Raw genomic sequence first — 16,383 nt, forward strand, 5'->3', positions numbered from 1 at the left:
TGGCGGCTTCCCTGTTCCCCACCCGAGAGTACAGGAATCCCATTAAACCTGGATTTTTTTTTTTAGTTTGGCTTGTTGTGATTTGGCTTGATTGGGATTTTTGCATCGGCAGAGAGCTCGTGTTAGGAAAATTCCTAACAGAGGGTTTGATTTTAAACCTTGATCATGCCTAGTTTGGGTGTTCTTTATCCCAAGAGGTGATATATTTTATGAAGATTGGAAAGATCTTGGTAAAGAAAGTAATTTTGCCGAGGTAGAGGACATGACCTGGTCAGGTTAGAAGTAAAAGAGACTTGTTTAATAAATAGCACGGGCTATCAGAGGGTCCTGTGTTTGAATCTTCGCAGTCTTGCCTGCCACCAGCTTGAACTTAGGCAACCCACTTACGAACCTCAAAACTTCAGTTCCAGATTTGTATAATTGGGATAATAGTGATTTCTTCAAAGGTTTATGCTCAGGATTAAATATGATAATCTATGCAAAGCTCTGGCTCCGGGTGGAGGGAACAGATTGTCGGGCAATCTGCGCCAGAGCACAGACCCTGGAGCCCAGCGCCCACACTGAAACTCTGAGTCTGCCGCTAATCTGCCACCGTGGGCCCGTTTGCTCTGCCCACCAGCACCTCCCTTTTCTCACCGCCAAAACACAGCAAGGACAGCGAAACACTGCTTCCTCTCTGTGTGCGCAAAGAGCCAAACAGAAAGCCTAGCACGGTGGATACACAAAGCTGTTGTTTGTTTTGTTTTAACAAATCTCTTTGAGGGGCTTGAGAGGTGACTCCGCAGTTAAGAGCACTGGCTGCTCTTGAAGAGAATCGGGGTTCAATTTCTAGCACCCACACGGCGGCTCATAGGCATCTGTAATTCCAGTTCCAGGTGATCTGATGGCCTCTTCTGGCCTCTTCGAGCCATCCACGCATGTGGTACATGAACATCCATCAGGCAAAACATCTGCATGCAAAAAATGAAAGCTAATCTACTACTAAATAAATGGAGGCCATTTGATGATGTGATCACTTACACAGGTTAAAACTGGCTTCTCCCAGTCTTACAATTTGGGATATTTTGTTTTGTCTTTCTTTAGGAGAATACATCAATTGGCAGACCCAGAGGGATATGGGTCTTACATCTACTAGACTAAGGCTGCTTGAGTCAGGGAGCAGGGAGGACGGAAGGACAGGAAGGTGTCAGGAAGGTCTTTTAGGTTTGTGTGACCCCAGGTATGCCCTGAGATAGGACAGAGGGTTGCACATAGGAGAAAGTGAGAGCTGAGCTCCAGGGGAGGCCCCTAACTCAGATTATAATTTTTGGCAGCATGATGGGAAAACCTTCACACATACTGACACGGTGCCGGAATTGACGGTGTAGCCACATCACGTGCAGCAGGGGTCGGGACGTTACCCACATTGATTTCAACACTCATACCATGTAGCCACCAACCAGGGCACGGGGTTTCTACCCCTGTCTTCTGAGGAGCGTGCCAGTGGCATCAGCTCGGCAGAACCGAAACTAGCGGAAAGAATTCGTGTCTTTACAGGTGGCTTCTAAATGCGCTGAACCACAGAACCTAGGCAGTTCCTAAAAGCCCCAGCAGAAGAAGCCACTGTTCTGTGTAGGTTCTACCAGGGTACTAATTACATGGAACCCTGTGAACTTGCCTGCTCGCTTCTTCTGTGTGGTTCTGCCTTGCAGAGCCACAGACTAGTATACAGCTCTCAGGAGCAATAGCAATATTTAGAATCTCTTTGCACCCTTCAAAAACCCTCTTTACTCTGAGGGAAAAGAGAAAACTTTTTAAACTTTACTTAGTATCTCTACCGCTTTAAAATCATCTTACAATTTTGGTTTGGTTTGGTTTTGGTGAGTCAAGGTTTGGCAATGTAGCCCAAGCTGGCCTCAAAGTCACTATGTAGCCCAGGCTGGTCTCAAACTCACTGCCCTCCTTCTTGCCTCTGAGGTGCCAGGATTATGACTGGTTGTTACAATATTTTTTTTTATTGTTACAATATTTTTAAGATCTATTTTTATTTTATGTGTATGAGTGTTTGGCTACATGTGTGTCTATACACCATATGAGTGCAGTGCCTGTGGAGTCCAGAAGAGGGCGTTGGATCCCCTGGAACTAAAGTTACAGATGCCGTTGCTGGGAATTTACCCCAGGTCCTCTACAAGAGCAACCAGTGCTTTTTATTGCTGCGGCATCTCTCTAGACACTATTACAGAATCCATATAGTAAGCAATATGGGCTGAATAAAACAGGCCTTGATTTTAAGTAAAATTATTGACTATAAATATAAATAATGAAAATATCTCTGCTTGTGTGTTACATGAAGGATTTCAGCAGGACCTGTTAACACTGACCTTCCAGGTTTACTTTAAGGAGGTGGTGTTGTGGTTCCAGCCTCACTCTGGAGATAGGACCAATATTACCCATGCATTATATTATATTATTATATTATATTAGAGAGGCTCAGTGGACAGAGTGTCTGATGGGGAAGGGCAAATGCAGATCTCAGGCTCTCAGAACGTAGACTACAAGCTGCTCTTCTCCCGCACTGAGATCTCTGTGCTTCCAGCTCTTCTCGGGAGGCCTCCACCCAGTGAGGTTCAAGATCCAGGCCCAGGACTGTGTTGGCATCTGAGATGGTCCACAGTGCCCCAGCCCGCTGCCTCTCAGCCTGAAGTCAGCAGGGAGGAAGAAATCTCTGTGTAAAAAGACAGTTTGGATCCTAGGACATTTGAAAAGTCAGTTTATTGTTGCAGTGTTGGTTTTGGCTAGCAGGTTATTTTCCACCACGGTGCAGGAATTGTCCTCTGCGTTACTTAACTTTCTGTTTGTGAGGATTCGTGTGGTGGAAAGACAGGACTGACTGGACCAGAGATATTCGTCATTGATAGGCCTATTTAATATCTTTAAAAACCACATGCAGGCTGAAAAGAAGGCCCGGTTGTTGGGAGCGCCTATTGCTTTGGCAGAGAACCCAGGTTGGATTTCTGGCTCTCAACCACCTGTAATTCCACATGCCAGGTGATCCAACACCCTTTTTTGACTTCCGAAGGCACCAGGTACTGGCGCATGGACAATGCAGGTGAACCCTCGTACACACAAAATTTAAATAAATAAATCTTTAAAAATTAAAAAAAAATACAGTCCAGTTCACTAAGGCCAAAGAAGAGCCTGAAAGTGCATTTTGAGGAACCCCTGGGGACCAAGACTGGTAAATAGACTATATTTTAAGTGGTACGGAACTCAGGGAGCACTTCTTAGAGAAGCCTAACGCGAATGGGATAAATGCAGACATTTCCCTTTCTTCTGAAATCCACAAGAACCACAAAGATCTCCCGTTGGTTTTGTTTCTTCCCTTATTATGTTACTTTTCCTATGGAAATCTCTGACTGGGAACTGAATTCCTTTCCTGGGGTCCAGGCATCAGGCATTGACTCTTCCCCTCCCCCTCACTCTGCCTCTGACGCCATCCTCAGAGCCACAGAGCAACGGTGAGACGCTGCCTGTCCTGCAAGCCTCCTTCTTCTTTGACTTTTACCATCAATTTTTTTAAGCCTCTGCCTGTCATCTTTGTAAAATAACAGATAATAATAAATAAATAAAAATAAATAGTATTAAATGATCAGAGTGTCCACTTGCGTTGGTTTCTGCAGTCAGTCATGGATCAACACTGTGGCTGTGAAGTCACATCGCACACAACAATTCCCTCCACACCCTCCAGCAGACTCAGGGCAGTCCTGTCCCAGCATGTCACCACGGAACATGTCCCAGCACATCCCCAGGGCAGTATTGAAGCCTGGTGCCTCACCTTTTGTTAAGAAAATACATGTGAGCCTAGAGCTGCGTATGCTTCCCAGCTTTCTTCAGGGAGAACACGCAACATAGCCGTGGGACCTTCTCAACACCAAGACACTTACACCTTGTCAAGGGCGGTAGCTCAAGTTTGCATTTATATTTTTATGAGCAGTCATATTTTTGAAGGGGGAGGGGCACGTCACCCTGAAATGTCATAGATTTGTGAATGAATACGTGTAAAGCACACCGCAGTCTGAGGATAAAAGCCCACCTTCCTCTTTATTTCTCTATGTCCTTATCTCACAAGGAGCCACCATCACTCCCCTTGACGTCCACCACCCAAGTGTCCTTGAGTCCCTCTCTGTTCTATCACCCTCTTCCTTCTCACCTGGATTTTTTCCCTTTCCTCTCTGAATTCTAAATGAATCCTTTTTCCTTCCCACATGTCACCCACATTTGCTAAACACAATGTGTTCCCTTTAGCCTCCCGTTTGATACTTGATAGGCTTTCGTAGCTTGCACTGCCAGGAGAGAGACCTGGTTGCTTCCGAGGCTTAGCAGACCTGGCCAGCTTCCACGCCGTCCCTCCACCAGTCCCCTGTCTCCATAGCAGCGCCCCTGCCAAGCCACACCCTTCCCGCAGCTGCTCAGGGCAGCCTTTGAGAGCCAGCGGCTTGCTTCCTGAATCTCTCAAATGCCGCACATTCCACAAACTTCATCCTCTCGCCACAAAAACTGCCACACGCCCCTCGGCACATCCCCTCCAGCTTAGCTGGAGCGTCTCCCTCTACCCTCTGCTTCCTTCAGAATTACAGTGAATTTGTTAATATCTGTATATACACACTGGTTCTATTTATGAGAACCCAGCTGAAATTTTAAGCATGGCTGAGCTCTGAAAAATAATACCTATAATATTTTTATTATAAATTTAATAAAACGTTGGCAATTCTTTTTTATTTCTTTACCCACGAAGTTGGAAAGATAGATGGTGGTTAAGAGCACTGACTGCTCTTGCAGAGGATCTAGCACCCAGCACCCACGTAGCGGCTCACACGTATCCGTAACTCCAGTTCCAGGGGATCTGGCCTCTGTGGGGACTGCATGCATGTGGTGCACAGAGTTGCAAAACATCAGTACACATAAAATTTTATTTTAAAAAGTCTTAAAAATAGTTTACTTGGAAGAAAAAACATTCCCTAAGCTCCATTTAAAGGGGGTTCCTGGGGTAAGATGGAAGGTACAGACAGCGGCATCTTCTGGGCTTTGGTGGGACGCAGAGCTTCTGTGTCCACGTGATGTGTGCTGGTGTAAGACATTTGGTGCAGGGTCAGTAACGATATTCAAATACAATATACCTCTGGTCAAGTATATGGTTTGTTTCCTCAAAGCTTTTAAAAACAAAATATTCCGAGACTAAAAATGAATGATCGGTTGTCTCTGATAATGTAACCTGTACGAATTATTTGTTTCCTGCTTTCGTTCTCCCATGAGTGAGATCTCGACGTTACACACAAGGAAAACACTGGAAAGATTCATAGTTCTTTGCTACCAGCTGGTGCTCACAGCTCTACCGCTTCAAGGTGATGTCATTTCTTTGGAGGAGACAATGAGTGGGGGATATTTTTAATATATCGACGACATTAGATACTTTGCTTTGCCCCTCCCTCCCTCCTTCTCCCCCTCCCTCCCTCCTTCTCCCCCTCCCTTCCTCTTTCCCTCCCTCCCTCCCTCCCTCCCTCCCATTTGCTGACACGTACCAGCCCCTCTTCCAGCTGCCAGCGTGCAGGAAGGAACAATACAGGCGTGTCTCCTGCTGTCAGCAGGATGATCAGATTAAGCAGATGGGAACAGAAATGTCATTGATAAAGAAAAAAAAAAGAATTTTTCAGTCACGTTTATTACTCACTGAAAAAAAAAATCTTGCTATTTTGTAGTTCCCAAGATGCTCCTGTCCATCTGAAAATTAGTCCAGATATTTTTACTGTCTTCTGACTTAAGAAATACTTGTGAGAATTTACTTGTACTACGCAGTTCACATGCCTTCCTACTGAACTGGTGATCAGGGGAGTCTTGTACACCGTTCAGTACTGACATTTGTCTGTCTGCAATGCTTTCAGTTCTGAGGGCAAAAGCCAACACTAATATACTACAGCTCACCACTAAAGATTACTTTGCAGCTTTTTCTCTACACAGTTCTACTTTAAATTAAATTAACGACTGGTTTTCTTCCAAGGTCATTTGCCTCTGTCTTTTTTCTTTTCTTTTCTTTACTTCGTCTTTGTGCTGAGACTTTAAACTGCAAGAAGCCTGGGCAGAATCAGAAAGAAAGCCACGACAGGCTTTAAGCCATCTACTCCCTTAACGTAGCAAAATCCGCAGTCAGAAAATTAGAATTATTAGTACAACTTTAGTCTATTCCTCCAAATCCTCCTGTGACTTTTAATGGATGTTATTCTCTCTCTCTCTCTCTCTCTCTCTCTCTTTCTCTCTTTCTCTCTCCCTCCTTTTTTTAAAGCTCTAGGTCTTTAGTTTCATTTGCAACTGCTGTACCCCAGCTGTGACGAATGCTTGGATTGTGGTTTGGAGCATGTCCAAACCCAGGCACATCATAGGGAATCAGGGAGATCCCTTTGCCTAGACTTAGCAGCATCAGAATGGGACTCATCAGCCTTTCTTTCTGGGAACTTTACAATGCTCATGAGTCCACTGGTTAGTTGTGGAGGAGAAGGGGCAGGAAAGGTGGCTCGGCAGTTAAGAGTACTAGCAGCTCCTGCAGAGGGCGTGGGTCCAATTCCCCGGACCCACATGACCTCTCACAACCATCACTGAAGTAACTCCAGTTCCAGAGGATCTGATGCCCTCTTCTGGCCTCCTTGGGCACCAAGCATGCACAAGGTACATATACATACATGCAAGCAAACAATCGTGTGTGTGTGTGTGTGTGTGTGTGTGTGTGTGTGTGTGTATGTATGTATGTGTGTGTGTGTAAATTAAAAGAAAAGCAAAGGACCAAATTCTTAGGACCCATGAAATTCCCTGTGCTTATATTTCCATTGCCATTACTACCTCAGCTTTGCTCAGAATCTCTGGGTTTATGCAGCCCTCACCGTGCACAAGTCAGTGAGCTCAGACTGCATGTGAAAACACGGGCCCAGGTCTGACAGTGTGCTCTCACCATCTAAAGACAGAAGCCTGGTAGCAGATATGATGGCGTATCAGCCCTAAAAATAAAGCTGTCTCCTCCTAAATGACTCCTGAAGGAAGGGACAGAGAGCCTGGATAACATAATAGTAATGATGAGAGTACCCATGAAGACGAAGCATCTCACGGTTCCCTTCCAGAACTGAGTCACAAGGAGAGGGGTTGGGTGGATGCGGTGCCTGGCCTTGGCGAGCCAAGAAATGGACTGAAAGGCTCTGTCATTCTCCTGGCTGAGGCAGCCTGGCAGCTGGGGCCCACTGCTCTGATGATACCCCTGCTGGCTGGTGGCTTCTCGAGAGAGCATGGTAGAGACGGGTCTCAACCCCAGGCTCTGGTGACGGGAGAGGAGCAGTTTAGATGTCCACCCAGCTGAGATGCTCCGAAATCATAAATTTCTTGAGCACCCACTGCTGTATCAAGTGGGAAATTCCATACCTGATCTGTGTGAGGAGTTTTACAAATTAAAGACTTCATGGAAATTTGAGAGTTTCTTGTTGACAGACTACATTTCCCAGCTTCCCTTTTGGGTTGCAGAAGTCATTAACGTCTCTATAAGGGTTCTGGCCAATCCTCTGTAGGCATTTTGGCCACCTAAATATGTATTAAGTCATTTTTCAAATACCAGATATGGTTGTTTAAAGTAATGGTCCCAATTTTTAAATTTTAAATTTTATCTTAGCAAATTGTTTCTAACCAAAAACTGTGTTTTTCTTGATTGATATACTTTGTTTTTGTTCATTAAGTAATAATTGGCATTGTGAATGTTGTAGTAAGGAGGGCGGCAGGGCTGCATCCCCGGCACCCGGCCGCCCACACGGCTAGCTTTACCCGAAATAATTACACGGAAACTGTATTCATTTAAACACTGCCTGGCCCATTAGTTCCAGCCTCTTATTGACTAGCTCTTACATATTGACCTAACCCATTTCTAATAATCCGTGTAGCCCACGAGATGTCTTACCAGGAAAGATCTTAACCTGCGTCTGTCTGGAGTGGGAGAATCATGGCGACTCCCTGACTCAGCTTCTTTCTCCCAGCATTCTGTTCTGTTTACTCCGCCTACCTAAGGGTTGGCCTATCAAATGGGCCTAGGCAGTTTCTTTATTAATAAGAAATCACTCCCACATCAGTGAATATTTGAAACACCTGTTTAGATAGATTCATTCTTTGGATACTGACTTTACCTGACTTCTTTTACCAAGATTCCAGGTACATGGTCTTTATGTAGGAGTCTAAAGTAAATAAATAGATAATTACAGTTACCTTATCCCTCTACAGGACTCTGGCACGTGGTCCAGCCAGTCGTACAGTTACATTTAACCTTATGTTAATTCTCCGATTTACCTTATGTTACATTGATTTATGTTAACCTGGAAGCAAAAGTTTTCCTTGTGTAACTCTGTCTCTTAACTTTGTATACCTATTGCTTCGTGACTTGTTTTCTGGATCTTTGTCAACTGTTGAGCTTTATCATGGACCCTTGGATTGTAGTTTGAATTTTCTTTGGGCTGCCAGCCAGCTCCCAAATAATGATATAGAGACTTCTTATTAATCATGAAAGCTCAGGAAAGCTCAGCTTTTAGCTTATGCTTGCCCCACTAACTCTTATTACTTAATTTAACCTGTTTCTATTTATCTATGTTTTGTCTTGGGTTTTTTTTTTTAACCTTTCATTCTGTGTGTCCAGCTTTCCTGCTTCCTACATGTCTGTCTGTCTGGCCCCTGGCATCTCCCTGGCACCTCTCTTTCTTCCTTGGTCTCATTCTGTCGAGCCTAAATCCCTCCACCTACTTAGTCTCTCTGTCTGGAAATCCCACCTATACCTCCTGCTTAGCCATTGGCCATTTAGCTTTTTCTTAGACCAACTAGGTAGCTTAGGCAGGCAAGGTAAACAAATGCTGCACATCTTTACATAGTTAAACTAATATTCGACGACACTGGATGAAACCTCTTCAGAACCTTCCCTTCTGTCAGCTGGGAAGCAGTTACTGATATCAGTGCCCCCAAACCTCTAACAGGGGACTAATGGACCATCCAACTCATCTCTCTTCTTGTCCCTCTGGAAATTATTTGGGGAAGTTAGAACTAAAAGAGCTGGATTTCTGTGAGTCAGTTAGTCTCTCTGTCTCAGTGATTCAGATCAGCTTAACATCCTTCAGGACCATCTCGTCTCTTGGTGGCTGCAGTACTCCAAAACTAAAAAGGACTACGTCTGACCACTGCCAAGGATGGCATCTGTGCCCTCCTCAATGCTGCTTCCACATAAAATATCATAACTGGCACAATAATCCTGGCAATGGGACTAGCCACTGCCACCCTGAATCAACTCCATGCCCACTTTCTCTCATCGGCTCAGTGGGAGTCTCCTGCCTCCACTCTCCCCCTCTTCCCACTTAGAGAATCTCTCAGCTCTACTGTAACTAAACCACCGTGTACAAACCATTGCTTACAGCCCTCTAAGGAGAATTTTCCAAGTCCTTTCAGGAATACAAGACAGCAATTGCCTGCTCCATCACAACCGATCAAGTTAAGACTCTCTCCCTGCTCCATGACCAGAGGACTTTCCCCTTCAGTGGACCCAGAACTACCCACTCTAACAAAGACCATCAGTAGCAGAAAGCAACTGTAACGCCCCTGCCCTGCAATATTTATATGTCCTCGGAGCTGGGGATGATAGCTTCCTGCTGAAGAACTACACTCCCCAGCTTCCCTTGCAAACTGCGGAAGTCATTTCCACCCCTACAAGGGGCTGCGTCCCATCTTCTGCAAGCATTTTGGCCATCTGTGCATGTGAGTGACAAAGTGCCCCCCTTGCTTCTCATCCTCTCTCTATGTCTGCTTTAAACCATCTAACAAGCCTACCCTCCGCTTATTGTATATACAGCTGTACATAAAGTATTAATAAATTCACGTTTAAATTGGGTTCTATCACTAAAATATCTTCCTGTATCTACATACACAAATCCCCAAACATGATTTGCATACCGTATCAATCAGAGGAAAACGACAAGAAAACAAATCCTGTATGTTTTCAGAACAATGCAGTGAATATTTTTTGAACCACAGGTTGATGGGTCTATAGAGACAGACTGTAGATTAGAGAGTCAGACACCCAAGGTCAGGCTAACAGTAACCAGAAACAACTGACAAAACCAAGGAGAACATTTTCTGTTGTGGCCTGCAGGGGGCAGAATGAGCCCAGGGAAAAGAGCGATGGAAGCAGGGGAGTGGGAGACCCTCAGATTCCACTCGACAGTAATGTAATCAAACACTGAGTATTTCCATACTTTTTCTCTCATCTCTACCCGCCTCCCAATACCCATTCTAGTACCAAATCCTGGTGTCATTTGAGACTTCTCTTGGGGACATTTGTGCCAAATCCCTAAACCTTGCTCTAAGCTAGTGGGGAATAGCAGCATTTTCAGAAGAGAGGAGAGACACGGGCCAGGCTTTCTCTGAGCCCTAAACTCATATTTTGCTGGTCTAAGATTCTCTTTCAAGGGGCTGTAACCTTATTTTCTGGATGATGATTCTGGGGCTATGCTTTCAAGAAAGAGTAGACTTGGGAAGGAACTTCCAGATCTCATAAAAACAACTTTCCAGGTTGGTAACTTGGGCTTTGCCTTTTCTCTGAAGAGTCTTTCTTCCTTCAGAAGCAGAGAGTTGATGTCTGAGTTCAGCCTGCAGAAGCTCAGCCATTGCAGATGGCAGATCTATTCTGTCATCTGGTATGTGTGTTCAGCATGCAGCAGCTTGTCCATGGCCAGGGGCAGATCTATTCTGTCTCTGTGCTTCAGATGCATCTCAGGCTTTGCTTGAGACTCTGAACTTCTAGAAAGCCAGAGATCCTATGTGAGGTTGGAGATCCTTTGTGGGGCCAGAGATCCTATGTGGCAGGTGAGGGGTGTTTGATGGGTGGTGTTTCTCAAGCAGGACCATTTCATCCCATGCCACCTTCTGTATCCATTGCATTTTTAGGTTCTTAAAAGGACCCCCATATTCCCATTTGTTTCTGTTCACTCCTTCTGCCTTACGCCATGCATCTGACCTGCCTGGATTCTGTGATGCTGACCAGGTTTCTGTCTCATAAAGTAGGATGGAGAGCAACTGAAGAAGACAGCAACATTGACGTTTGGCCCTCCTTCATGTACACATACCCACATGCACATATAATATCACACACACACCAAACACATGTACACAGGCACATGCCTATACAAACATACTACATGGAGAGACATACACAAGCTCCCGGTTCAACAAAGGGCCTAGTCTCAAAAAAATGAAGTGGAGGATCATAGAGGAAGATGCCAGTATCAACTTCTGACTTCTACTTGTGCACACACATGTACACACCCTACTAACACACACACACACACACACACACACACACAGACAAAGACACACACACCAAAAAAGAAACCAAAACCAAGCATTCCTCCATATCTTTGTCCAGGTGTTTCTCACATGCAGACAAACATTTTCATAGACTATAACTTGCTGGCACAGAGAGGTTTAGCTTGTTTCACCTCTTTTCAAATTGCCGTGTCATTTTTGTAGAAAATAGACCTCAGTATGCCTTTGCTTAAGAATTTTCTTTGATCTCTCTGCCTAAACGCCAAGAGCCCAGAACATGGTGTCTGAGGCTTCTCACCTCTGGTCCCCACCAAACTTGAGTCTGTTGTCCTTGCTTCCTTTGCAGAGAACTACCTCATGTCACACGTTCCTCCCAAGGGCCCACATTTCGAGGCCTGGCTCCTTCTTGCCTTCTCTTTCTCCTGTTTGGAATTCCTGTATAGCTCTTCATACCTGAATCAGAAAGGCTAAATTTCCCTTCCCAGACTGTCTAAGAAATATCTCCTGCCTCGCTTTAAAAATCTTTCTTCTGAAAATCGACTGGAACCGCAAACCTCCTGCTCACCAGATGGGCATTTGGCAAATATTTGTTCACTAAAGTTCATCGCAGAAAGCAACTGTTACGTTGTCATTTATCTAGGTCTATAAAACAGATTTCTGCTTTGGGCTTTGGTGCAATATTCCACCATAATTGTCCCATAGGGAGGACCATATATCTGATTTTTCCCATTCAAGCTATCACTGAAGACTCTGCCTTAAATATCCTAGAAGGCATGATTGTAGCCCATGGCTGTCACTGAGGGCTTTACCACCTGGCTTTGCCATCCCGTCTCCACCTCTTATCAGACTCCAGTTACCTCATAACAGACCAGATAGACACAGCATCGTCTCAGGATGCCTAGCCACAACTCTGCCCCTGTCCTTAGCCTTTCTCTCACATTTTACTCTGGAAGTTTTCTAGTTTCGGCTTGTATATTTGGATCTGGGGTCCAGTTTTAGGGCTTAGCAACGGTGTGAGGCAAGGTTCAATACATTTTCCGTGCGGATATTCGATTTCCCCAGAATCATTTGCTTAGCAGAAAATCTTTTCCCTGTTGAATGTGATGGGTTCCTCATGGGAAACATACCAAACATAAGTGTGACAGCTCATTGTTGCCGCTCTCTTCCTCAGTCACCGAGGCTTACTACACTGCGACCTGGACTCCTACAGTATGAGAATAAACTTTGCATCAATTCATCTACCATGCTCACTTTGGCATTAGTTTGGGTATCAGCTACCTTTCTGCTCCTGTGATAAAACACCATGGCCAAAAGCAACTGTCTTAGGTAGAGTTCCGTTGCCATGAAGAGACACCATGACCACCGCAACTCTTACTAAGGAAAGTGTTCAGTTGGGGCCAGCTTACAGTTCAGAGGTTTAGTCCATTGTCATCGTGGCAGGAAGCAAGGTGGCATGCAGGCAGACATGGTGCTAGAGAAAGAGCTAGGGTTCTACATCTGGATCCGCATGCAGCAGGAAGAGACTAGCTTGAGCTTCTAAGAACTCAAAGCCTACCCCCCCACACACACAAGTGATGTGCCCCCTCCAACAAAGCTATACCTACTCTAACAGGGTCAAACCTCCTAATACTACCACTCTCTGTGGGCATATGGGGGTCATTTTCTTTTCAAAATACCATAGCAACTTATAGAAGAGTTTATTTTGTCTTACACTTCCAGGGAAGCTGTTCCTAATGGTGGAGGAGATGCGGCTGGAACAGGAAGGTAGCTGATCACATCTCATCACAAAAGCAGAGGGAGCAAACTGGAACTTGGGTGATGCTATGACATCTCAAAGCCCACTCCCAGTAACATACTTCGTCCTGCAAAACCCCACCTGCTCAAGCTCTATAAGCTCAACAAACAGCACCACCTGCTGGGGATCCAGCAGTAAAACCCTCAGCCTATGGGGACATTTCTCAAACTGCCATGACTCACTTAATGTTTCCTAGTTCTTTAAAGCAGAAATAAATGCTACTGGTAGGAAATCTCATGAAATATATGTTTGAAGTACATATGGAAAATATATAAAATATAGGTGTTTGATACTGTGAGCACCTTTTATCACTGCTTTGCCAAGGCAGCTTTCTCCATTCTGCTACGGTCTGATGGAGCAGGAGGAGAGGGCAAGCAGCATAGGAACAGTCTTAGACAGAGATACCACAGACTCCTTGACTGCCCAGCAGTGTTTATCAACTAAGCTATTCCAAAGTTTCATGGTTTTTTTTTATTATTATTATTTTCCCTGAAATGGTTATTGAAGGGACGCCTGCCCACTCGAGCATGTGGCTCTGGCGGGCCTTGCCCTTCTCCTCTATTCCCTCTGCCTTTCTAAAATCCGTTAGATTGCATTCCTACAGCTAGCCACCAAGGTCTGTTCCCTTATTTGGCCACTTCTTCTTCCTGAGGCCGATTACAAGGTTCCACTATCAAAAGCCCTCTTTGGATCACCTAATTGACATGCCCAGTTGAAATTAAACACCTCATCCCAACACAGGATTGTCCCTTTCACCTTTATAAACCGCCACTTGCCTCTGTGCCACATCTGTCCCTTCTATCCAGAGGCAGTCCTTTGTCCCTCCAGGACAAATAGCCCTGTCCCCTTTCTCTTGTTCCCTCCCCTTCTCCCTCATTGCCTGTGTCCTTTAGGCACCCTAGACCATTCTAACCCAGACCTCTTCTTTTTCTCTTAAGGATGACCCCAGCAAGGTCATTTGCTGCTGTTTTTCTGCCTGAGTCGGAAAGCAGCCACTTTAACTTTCCTTCCCTGCTTAAGAAAGGGTCTCTGTGAAAACGGGTGTTAGGGTGTGGTTTGTGCCTAATCTGGGGTCTGGATGGGAGCCCCCAGTGTGTGGGAGTCCCCTTCAGTTATTGTGACCTTTCTGCTGTTTTATACTTTGTGTTTTGGAGGAAGGATCTTTTGAGCACCCCACCTCACCCTTCTGGACATCTTTTATTTCCTTGATCATTAGACCCTGCTCATTTACATATTATAATGTCTTAAGCAGATTTTTCTCAAAGGTAGAAACTGTTTTCGCCGGTTTGGCGCAAAGCCTACGGTGTTCACTTTAACATCTTAAAGAGTACCCCATGGTGGGCTAGATGTGACTCGATGGTGGACCACCTGCCAGTGTGAGGCTCCGTGTTCCATCTCTGGTGCCACAAAAATAAATGAACAAGCAAACTCCCACAGAAGGCTCAGGTCATTCTGAAAAGCCTTTCCATACGGCAAAAAAAAAAAAAAAAAAAAAGGCACGGTTAAGTTGTTTCAGAAACTGAAGTCAGCGCCTTCACTGCGAGTCTTATCAGAGCTTTGAGAGGCTCGTATGTAATTCAAGAGTTTGGAAAAGAAAGTCTAATACAGTTTTACCACAGATCCACCATGAGCACGGGAACCCCCACCCCCACCCCCCTGAATTCCCCTCCCCCGCTTGAAGCCCTCCCCCAACAGCAGACAATGAACACCTATGAGACAGTAGCTCTCTGTTGCCCTCTTGTGGTACGTTTCTTCACTTCAGTCCTGTTCGGGACTTGTAAAATTCTCCTTAGAGTCTTCCCTGCTGTTATCAGATCTGGCTGATCTTCCTCAGATGCAGATCTGATTGTTTCTTCTACGCTCAAATGCTTTTAATGGTCTCACCATGGCACTCAAAAATTCCAAGAAGGAAAAAATGGGCAGGTACTGCTTGTGTAGAAATCTCTTCTTGGTTGGATAGTTTCTTGGAAGTCTTACTAATTATAACCAAAGAAGCAGGCAGGGGCGTCTCGATTTTAAAAAGACAGGCTGTGCCCCAGTGCCTGCAATGTCAAGATGAACTGGCGAGAAACAATTAGTATATATATATATATATATATTCAGAGCAAGAAAATGCAATCATTTTGGTCTTAAGCACTAATACAATCAGATACCAAGCTTCCATTGCAGTATATCAGCGTTTTTTAACCAGCGACAACTGAACCAGCTGGAAAACATGAGGGTGCCTCCATCACACGAGGGTGGCTCTATCAGCTTGGAGCCCAGAGACAGCAAGTAGGTAAAGAGGTGGGTGCTGGTAATTGTGTGTAGGCTGGAGGGGGACAGAGGCCAAACAGACAGCTGGTATTTGCTAATTGATACCATGGTTGTGGAATAAGAAAAGTAATTACTAGTGATTATATAAAACTTGGGAGAATAATTGATTGTTTAAACATTGACTTTTACAGGAGCTCCTGCTCGTTGACAGTTTTTTTAAAGTGTCAAACTCCCTGTTCAGTTGGGAGCTGCTCACCAATAGGTTCTTAGAGATTTTGTGGAATAACTAAGGAAAGCTTGGCTAGGATCTACAGTTTCACAGGATGACGGCAGCTTCTTTACTAGGTGGACGGATGAGGTTCAGAAGGCTTTCAATTGCTTTAAAAAATCTCCATATATTTGTTTTTTTTTCTTTTCTCAATAAAAAAAAAGAAAAAAAGAAAAAAAAATCTCCATATAATACAGCTCTGAAGACATTTAAAAGTCAATGTTATTTGTGTATGGTGGCTCACATCTCTAGTCCAAGTTTCTTGGGCAGTAGGGGTGGGAGATTTGCAAGTCGGTAGTCTACTGGGGCAAGTTAGTGGGATCTCCAAAATAAAAGTAATGAAGCTGGTTCTGGAACTCAGTGGAAGGACGCTTTCCTGGCCTTCAGGAGGGCCTGGATCCAACCCCGGTGTTGAAATGTTTGAGCAGATTTTCAAAGACATCTCAAGAAATGGCTTCATAAGCCACAGAGAAGCGGCACATACTTCACAGGCTCAGACTTCTCAGTAGGCCGTGGAACGTGGTGGAACATGGACTGCCTTCGAGGGCAGACAGGGCCCATTCCTCTCTGTTTTCACTCTGCTCTGTGAAGGAAGGCCCTCTCCAACTGACTTGAAGAAGCTGTAGCTTCTGCCAGATAGTCTCGGAGAGATGTATTCCTGTAGATAGCACTGAAAGCCTGGTGCCCTTGAAGTGTTTGGGGCTTT

This window comes from Microtus oregoni, unplaced genomic scaffold, assembly GCF_018167655.1.
Source record: "Microtus oregoni isolate MIOR12 unplaced genomic scaffold, Mior012 000010F_ref0000083, whole genome shotgun sequence".
NCBI lineage: Eukaryota > Metazoa > Chordata > Mammalia > Rodentia > Cricetidae > Microtus > Microtus oregoni.